The sequence below is a fragment of the Zingiber officinale genome, chromosome 6B (genome assembly GCF_018446385.1).
Source record: "Zingiber officinale cultivar Zhangliang chromosome 6B, Zo_v1.1, whole genome shotgun sequence".
NCBI lineage: Eukaryota > Viridiplantae > Streptophyta > Magnoliopsida > Zingiberales > Zingiberaceae > Zingiber > Zingiber officinale.
In genome coordinates, this window is record NC_055996.1 from 93,210,461 (window position 1) to 93,219,066 (window position 8,606).

The 8,606-nt window shown below is 37.1% G+C and overlaps 1 long non-coding RNA gene across 1 annotated transcript; it reads left to right on the forward strand.

The window, feature by feature from the left end:
* Positions 1 to 838: 838 nt before the first annotated feature.
* Positions 839 to 1,208, forward strand: LOC121990425. The gene is made up of 3 exons (XR_006114593.1): positions 839 to 940; positions 1,018 to 1,067; positions 1,147 to 1,208. It is a non-coding gene; the product is annotated as an uncharacterized LOC121990425 (long non-coding RNA).
* The last annotated feature ends 7,398 nt before the right edge of the window (positions 1,209 to 8,606 follow it).

Below are 8,606 nucleotides of genomic sequence, written 5' to 3' on the forward strand. Positions count from 1 at the left end.
CCCTCCCTTCTTCCTCCACGACCCCAACACTGTCCATAGCTCCAATCGCCTTTTTGTAACAGAAGCTTCTCGATATCTCTCAAATCCCTTCCCCCTCCGTATTTTTTGTCGCATTCCCATTCCCATAGCCACGACCATCTCCCCCTCTCCCAGCCTCCATGGTTTTCCTCTCATCGTGCTCCGAAAGATGGCGATCTGACCCCAGCTATGGTCCGACCCCAACCTCTTCTCTCACCTCCTGAACGCCTGCTGCCTACTCCCTTCGCCGCGCTCCCTCCGCCTAGGCCGTCAGCTCCACGCAATCATAGCCATCGTCGGTGCTGCCTCTTTCCACCGCTTCACTGGAAACCACCTTTTCCACATGTACCTCAAACTTGGCCGAGTCCCCGCCGCCCGCGTCGTGTTTGACGCAATGGCTTGTCGAAACGTGATGTCCTTCAACATCCTCATCGGCGGCCTCATCCACAACGGGGACATCAACGCTGCCCGCAAGCTGTTCGATGAAATGCCAGAGAGGAACCTCGCTACCTGGAATGCCATGATTGCCGGGCTGGCTCACTTCGAGCTCGACGAGGAGGGACTCGAGTGCTTCCTGAGGTCGAGGAGGGAGGGCCTGCGTCCCGATGAGTTTGGTTTGGGGAGCACCTTGCGATGCTGCGCCAGATTGAAGGATGCAGGTTCTGGTCGCCAAATCCATGCCTTCGTGGTTATCAATGGGTTTGAGCAGGACATGTGTGTTGGGAGCTCTCTAGCTCACATGTACATGAGAAGTGGTCATCTTGAAGAAGGAGAAAGGGTTCTGAGAGGATTGCCTTTCCTCAATGTGGTCTCTTTCCATACTGTGATTGCAGGAAGAGCACAAAATGGGGACCCTGAAGGGGCCTTCCACCATTTCATCCTCATGAAGAATGTCGGATTGTTGCCAGACCATGTAACCTTTGTTAGCACCATTTCATCCTCTGTTCTCTTTTACAATTTTCATGTTTTCTTTTTCACATTTTGTCAATCTTTAATCAGATTTCTTTAATGGAGAAGTTAATATACAATCTTTGACACCGAAAGCGAAGGTATGATACTCTTCTTACCAGTTCTTTTCGAATCTTATGGCTATCTATGCTGCTTGTTCATATTAAATCACTGTTACAGTTGCTATTTTTATGCCTCTGAATCCAGGAAATTAGAAGAACAGCAGCAACAGGAAGGTCCTGGCTTCTCCCATTACAATTCGAGATTACGTACAATCTTGAAACCCCATACAAGTTGACACGTGTTTAATATGCCAAGATGAATTGAGATAGGTTTTACTCATTTAATTCTTTCTCATTGAGTTTTTTTTGTACTTTTAATAAACTATATCAATTTAGATAGTTAAAGTAGAGATGATTTTTTTTTCCTTTTTTACTTCAGTGCATGTTGAGAAAAATTCATATTAAGTTTTACTCGTATAATTTTCTTCTACTTAATTTGTATAGTTTTAAAATAAGATTATAATAATTTGACAATCAATTGAATTATAATTTTGGAAAACAAGTTAAAAAACTTTTAAAAAATCTGTTTGATGTGTGTTGAAGCATGCCGAAGCACGTCAAGGGTCAACACAACACACTCATTGACATGAACTACATGGGTGGCACATGATAGGTTATCTATGTTGATCAATATTGGATTCTAAATTGATCGGAATGGTACATGTCATGTTGACCAGTCTAGCACAACATGAGATTTCAAGCCGTGGCTACTTTGATCTTATTTCTCCATTGAACTTTGTGCATGACTATTTCCAATAATATTTAAATACCATCACAAATTTCTGATTGTTTTTACATTACAATTGACATTTTCTGAAATATGAAATGAACTTATGGCAAAGATTCATACTGGAAATTATCAGTTTTTTTTAGCAATTTGAAAATTATAAATTGCCTTTAGTTCTTAACTTTCCTGGAGTACGACTATTCAGCAAACTAACTTTAAGGTTAAGTGATTGCCTCATCTGATCATTTTTGTTTTTTTAACAACACTAGATTGGAGGGGAGTTGATGGACTACATCATCGTACTTCATGGTTCCAAAGCAGTTAAGACATTTTGCAGCCGAATGCATTTTTCTCTAGGTGCTGGTCTTAGTGCTGCAGCAGGGCCTATTGGTAGAGTCTTGAAAGCAGATCCAAGAGCTGGAGATAAAGGGTCAGGCATGTGTTACACTTACAGTTGTAGCAAAGGTAACTACGTTGCAAGAAAGATTTGATAGACTTATTCATCTGCTGCTCTTGCTGCTGAATTGTGCCATATGATTGTACTTATTCATCTTGGCATATTAGGTACAAATTGCTAGTGAACATTGAAGATATCACACCTTTTTATGAGTTGGAGTCAATATCTGCTAATTGTCTGGTTGCTTATATGTGGTAAGTTTTCGCATCACTCATTTTTTTCATTTTATTTGTATTAGCATACTAACATTTTTTTTGCTTGAATGGAAGGTTTCTCTTCAAAAAGATGAAAAAAGAAAACAAGGTTGATAAGTTCAGATTTGTGGATCCACAAACACTTCCAGTACATGTGGTAAGTTTTCGCATCACTCATTTAATCTATATGCATGTTAGTGATTGCTTGAGAATAATGAAATGAAGAGCTTGTAAAGACATTTTGTGTATGATCCATAGTATATTGATATACAAAACATCTATATACTGCAGTTTGATTTCTTAATAGTTTGCTCTATATACTTTTGCTTGGATGAGTAGTGCAAATTACCCGTGAATTGCAGGTGCATTGCAGCTAAATTTGTTAGATTTTCTCTTTGTATTGATGAAATGGAATGAAAAATCTATTTTTCCAGCTAGAATGTAGTGAATGTTATAGCTCTTAATCTACACTTATTTGATTGACACTTTGGTTCTTTTAGGTGTCCTATGTAATTATTAAAGTTGTGCGTATGTGATTTCTATTTTGAGGAATTTATGGAATTGTTTTAGCTCTACAAACAATTCACCCTACCATAACTTATCATGATGATCCAATTCTTTTTGTTCAAGTTTTAATTGGAAGATTTTGAACCTATGTTTTTTACTTTCACTTATGCGGCTTTTGTCATGGGTCTGTTTATTGCAGATCAATTTGCAGCTCCTGGCAACTTGTTACTTGCAAAATGGAAAAGCATATTGTGCATACCAAATTCTCAAAGGTAACGCAGTTTGGAAAATGGCACAGAAAATTACATGAATATATTGTTTCAAGATGTTAATGGATGTAATGCACTTTGCATGTATTCTATTGATCTTGGATCATAGTTCACTTAAATAATGTTAGCTGCATGCAGTGCTAATTATTTAGTAAACTATGCTAAGCTAGGTATCACTGCTCCTAGTAGATTCCATGTACTGTTATTCTCTAATAAACACCTCTTTTTGTTTCCTTCATTTGGTTTGTTTTTGCCTTCTATGCACTACAAATTGGTTAATTACATTCTCCTTTTGGAATTCTGGAATTTGATAAGTTTTGTTAAAATTTTCTCTTGCAGGTCGGGCAATGCGTGAGGTTTGAGTTTTTTTGATGCAAGAAGTGAACTTTGTTAGGATGTAGCTTGCCTTGCTAATTTGTAAATTAAAAGCCATATGGAGAACAACAAATGAAAAACATGTGATTTAATGTATATGGAGAACAATAATGGAAAACATGTGTATTTTGATGAGTAACAACTCATTTTGTATATTTTTGTATATGTGGCTACAAGATGAATTATATATGGATGTTTATTTTGGATTTAATGTAGTAAATATTTAGTTTTGTATTGGTGGTTTGCTTATAGTAAAATAAGATTGGTTGTTTGGTATTAATGAACATTAAAGACAACAGTTAAAAATGTTGTAAAAACAAGGTAAACCACAACGAATTTTTTTTGTAAAAAGTGATAAAAGACAACGGTTTTATCTGTTGTAAAATATATTAAAACTGTTGTAAAAAAAACAAAATGTGTCAAATATTATCTACCACAACCGTTTATATCTGTTGTAAAAAAAGTCTACCACAACGGTTTATTTCTGTTGTTGAAATTATCTACCACAACGGTTTTAAAACGTTGTTGTATCCTTCGTAGCCAAATTTTGAGCATATATACAACAACGGATAAAAACCGTTGTCAAATGTCTACAAAGACAACGGATTCAAAACCGTTGTCGTAGGGCCATACATTCTACAACACCCTCAGTTACAACGGTTTTTTCACCCTACGACAACGGATAATATCCGTTGTCGTTTGCAGTTTTTGTTGTAGTGGGAGTTGCCAACAAAGAGAGGAAGAGAACCCTAATTGATGCCCTCATTTCCAGCAGCCACAACAATCTTTAGAAGGTATACTTTATGCCTTGTATTAATCAATGTGTAGTTAGGAGGGCTATCTAGATTAGAATAGAGGGTTCTTTTAGGAATGTGAAGTGGAATGAGCTAGCGAGATCAAAATAATTCATCGATTTCGAATCATAGACAATATTTAGATTTTAGGTCATTATTCTTATTAGATAGTATTTTGATTATTTGAGTTATGTTTGGTATTATGTTTGTAGACACGAGCTCAAGTGGAGCACGGTGACCTGCCGACACTCAAAGATTTTGCTGTATATAAAGTGGGTACATTTCTCTTTGACTCCTATATTTTTCCTTGTGCATGAATAAAGTACTAATGAAATTATATATATTTGTATAATTGTTTTCAAAAGGGAATTAAAATGATATTACAATTAGCAAAATGAGTTAAAATAATAAAAATCATAGAGGGCAAATAATTGATATTAATTCTTGTTCACATATGGGTTCATACTGGGATTAATATGGGAAGAGTTGTTTTAAAAATTAAATGAATATTCTAAATTACTCTTCTGTTGATATATGTTTTTTTAACTTGCTTGACCTTTCATACTCTATGCTTTTAATGATCTACCTATTGATACTTGTAGTTTTTATCTGTGAACCCTAGGATGATAAATTAACAGACTTGATACAAAAATGTTAACTTGATTGATCATTTGTTATGAAAAGAGAATAATTATGATAAATGGATAAAATGGAATCCTTAAAGTGAAATAATAAAGATGGTAATGAAGAATTAAAAAGTGAAGACTACTAGCCTAGCTTTATACCAGAGCTTTATATTAGAGTATTGGACCACCCACATGTTATTGTGGTAGCGCGGCGGCCACGCCCCAGAGTACCTGACTGTACACTCGAGGCATGGTGGCATGAAATAGCCCTCGGTCAGTGTTTATTATGTCTTCCACCGGTGAGGGTTGATAGCCCGTACGTCAGATGACATATGTGACAGTTTGATATTCTGAGGAGGCTTTTAGCCTATACATATGACATTACACTCTGATGATATTGACTCAAATGATTCACTTTTTAGATGATCTATCAGATTTACCTATGTTGGTATTATACCATAGATGACATGTGCGACTGTTGATTAAATAAATAAGATTTGAGAATTTATCTTAATTGATGATTATATATGAAGATGAATTTTAATTCTAACAAATAAATGTTAGATGATCATAAATATACAATTTTGTATATTATCTGAGAACTTAAAGAAGAAATAAAAATTGAAATAATAAATGATACCTTTTTGATTTCTTAAACAAGATTAAATTCATGCACATCTTTCATGATTACCTACTTAGCCATTTGGCTAACTTTCTACATTCCTTGGCCTCTAGTTTTGCAGACACATGGATCCGTTTGATATTGTAGTTGATTTTGGACTTCCATAGAGTTGCTCAGAGATCTTGACGTCCTGATTTTCTAGTTTGTTTTACTTTTGTTTTGTTGTATTTACATTTTGTAATTTTATTTCAAATGTCGTTTATCTGTATAGTAATTGTAGTCTATGAAAACTATGAGATATATATATATATAGTTCCTAGGGTTTCTTTTTATTATATCATCACCGAGTGGGGTATCGAGAACTAGACCCCCAGGGCGTGACAGTAAAATCTTAATTGGAGGTTAGGCAAAGCAAATTCCTAACTCAACGGTTAGACAAAAGAAAATCCAAGTGAATCAAGGAGGACCACACATTGGCAAAGAGAAGTTATAACTGTGCTTAGACAAAGGAAAGTCCAAGTGGATTAAGGAGGACTATACGTTAGCAAAGAGAAGTTCTAATTGTGGTTAGACAAAAGAAAGTCCAAGTGGGTCAAGGAGGACCACACGTTGGTAAAGAAAAATCTTAACGTTGGTTAGACAAAGGAAAAGTCCAAGTGGGTCAAGGAGGATCATGCGTTAGCAAAGGAAAAGTCTAATTGAGGTTAGCCAAGGAGAAAATCCAAGTGAGTCAAGCAGAACTGCACTTGGTGATTAAAAGTCCAACGGGAAGTTAGCATGAGATGGAAAGTCCAAGTGAGTCAAAAGTTAACCAGACACTTGGGGAAGAAGTCCCAATAGATCACAGTTGACCGATTGTTGGGTAAGGGAACCCTAGACTTGGATTAAGTAAGCTAGGGTTGGACAATCGATTGGGCAATCAATTGACCCTAAGTTAATCGATTAGGCAATCGATTATGGCTTAATTCATGAGAACATAGAAGGTGTTGAAATCGATTGGGCAATCGATTCCAACATCTCTAATCGATTGGTTCAAGCGATTAGGCAATGCTGAATCGATTGAGAAGAAAGCTCAATCTATTGGGAAGGAAATTGGTGAAAAATAAAGACTGAATCGATTGCCCCAATTGATTTAGTCATTGCCAATCGATTGGGTAGCAGTTGTTGTGAAGTGGTGGAATCGATTGGGCCAATCAATTATGGTATCCCTAATCGATTAGTGCAATTGATTAAGGTTTAGTTCGCAAAACACAGAGAGTTGGGGAATTGATTGATCAATCGATTCAACCCAAGCCAATCGATCGGGGCAATCAATTGGGAGAAGTAGAAAAGAGTAGTTGCATGGTTTGGAAGGGTAGATCTGATATGATTTGATGTGATAATTGATTGGAGGTAAGGCCAATTGATTAGGAGCCCTAAATCAGCGCAATATAAAGGATTTCATGAATATTCAAATCACTTCTTCTTCTCCATTATTCTTCGTCAATTCTTGGATGATTCAGGGTGACGTGCTATTACATTTCCAAGTCAATAAGAAGTAGTCTAGAGCAACGAGAGATCAAGAGCAAGGTTCCTCATTATTGTATTTATTTTCCTTGTTCTTGTTGTATCTCTTGTTGTATTTCTCGTGTTGAGATTGTACGAGGTTTCTCCACTTCTTATAAGGAGGTTTTCATAGTATATTTGTGAGTGAGGAGAGTGGATCCTTGGATTAGTCACCTCAAAGAGGTGGATGTTGGTGCGGTTAGCACTAATGATTTAACCCAGGTTTTGATGAATGACAAATCAGGTTAAGTTAGTTTTGTTGTTGTCTGACACTTTGATCGAGTGTGCAGGAGAAGTCCAGACAAGTCGACGGGCTGACCGGATGTCTGGCACGAAGTCCAGCTAGGCGGGTCGAAGGGCTGACCGGACGTCTGGCAAGTAAGTGAGGTAAGTCACTGGAGGGGAGTGACTGTGAGGACGCGTTCCTGGGAAGGGGACATTAGGCGTCGATCCGGCTTAGATCCATTTCGGATGTCTAAGTCGAGATCGTGACTAGATTCCGGTCTCGGAAAGACGGAATCTAAGTCATACTCTTTTTATTTATCTGTTGAACTTTAACTGTGCTGACAATCTATTTTACAGGATATACATTTGCCTCGGACTAACTTTGTTTTGCAGGAAAAGGAAGTTTTCTGGAACAAGGTGGTCCGGGCGCCCGGAGGGGATCCGGGCGCCCGGAAGGCGAATTCTATCCAGCCGAGTCGTCGCCACGTGGAGCATCATGGTTTGTGTAGCTACGTCACATTCCAGGCGCCCAAGTCTTGGGATTTTTTTTCCAGCACTGCTAATCCAAGACCAAGTCTTGGGATTTTTTTTTCTGTTTCTCTGTGTGCAAGAATAATGACTCTTCAAGAAGGACGGAACCCCCACGAACCACCACCATACGATCAAGATTTCAACTATTGGAAGCGATTAATGGAATACTTCTTAGGAAGCGTAAACTTTGATTATTGGCTGATATTGAGAAAACCTTCTCAGAACTCAGAACTAAACACAAATGTAAGTAAAATCATTTGTAATGTTTTACCTAACAATGTTTTATGCAGACTAGAAAAGTACAAAGATGCACATGAGCTTTGGACCCAATTGATCAAACTTCACGAGGAGCCGATGGAGCTCGAGGATCAAGTAAAAATTGAATCCGAACTCGGGTTAGATCCAATCGAAAAGCCTACTGAATTAGGGGTTGCGCTCAAGGTTAGTGATATTTACCAAAATACCCCTGCTAATAGTAGTTTAGAAAATATGAGCATTGATCTGGTTATTTCTGAAAATATATGTGAAAATAATGTAGTTGACAATAATTACAAAAATACCCCTAAGATATTATCTGATAAAACAAATCCAATTAATTTAAAAAATTCAAACTTGAACCTAAACAAATCTGAAAACTCAAATGATAAAGAGGACAAGCTGAATATTGATCTAGATAAAATTAATAAATTATTTAATAATCTAGACA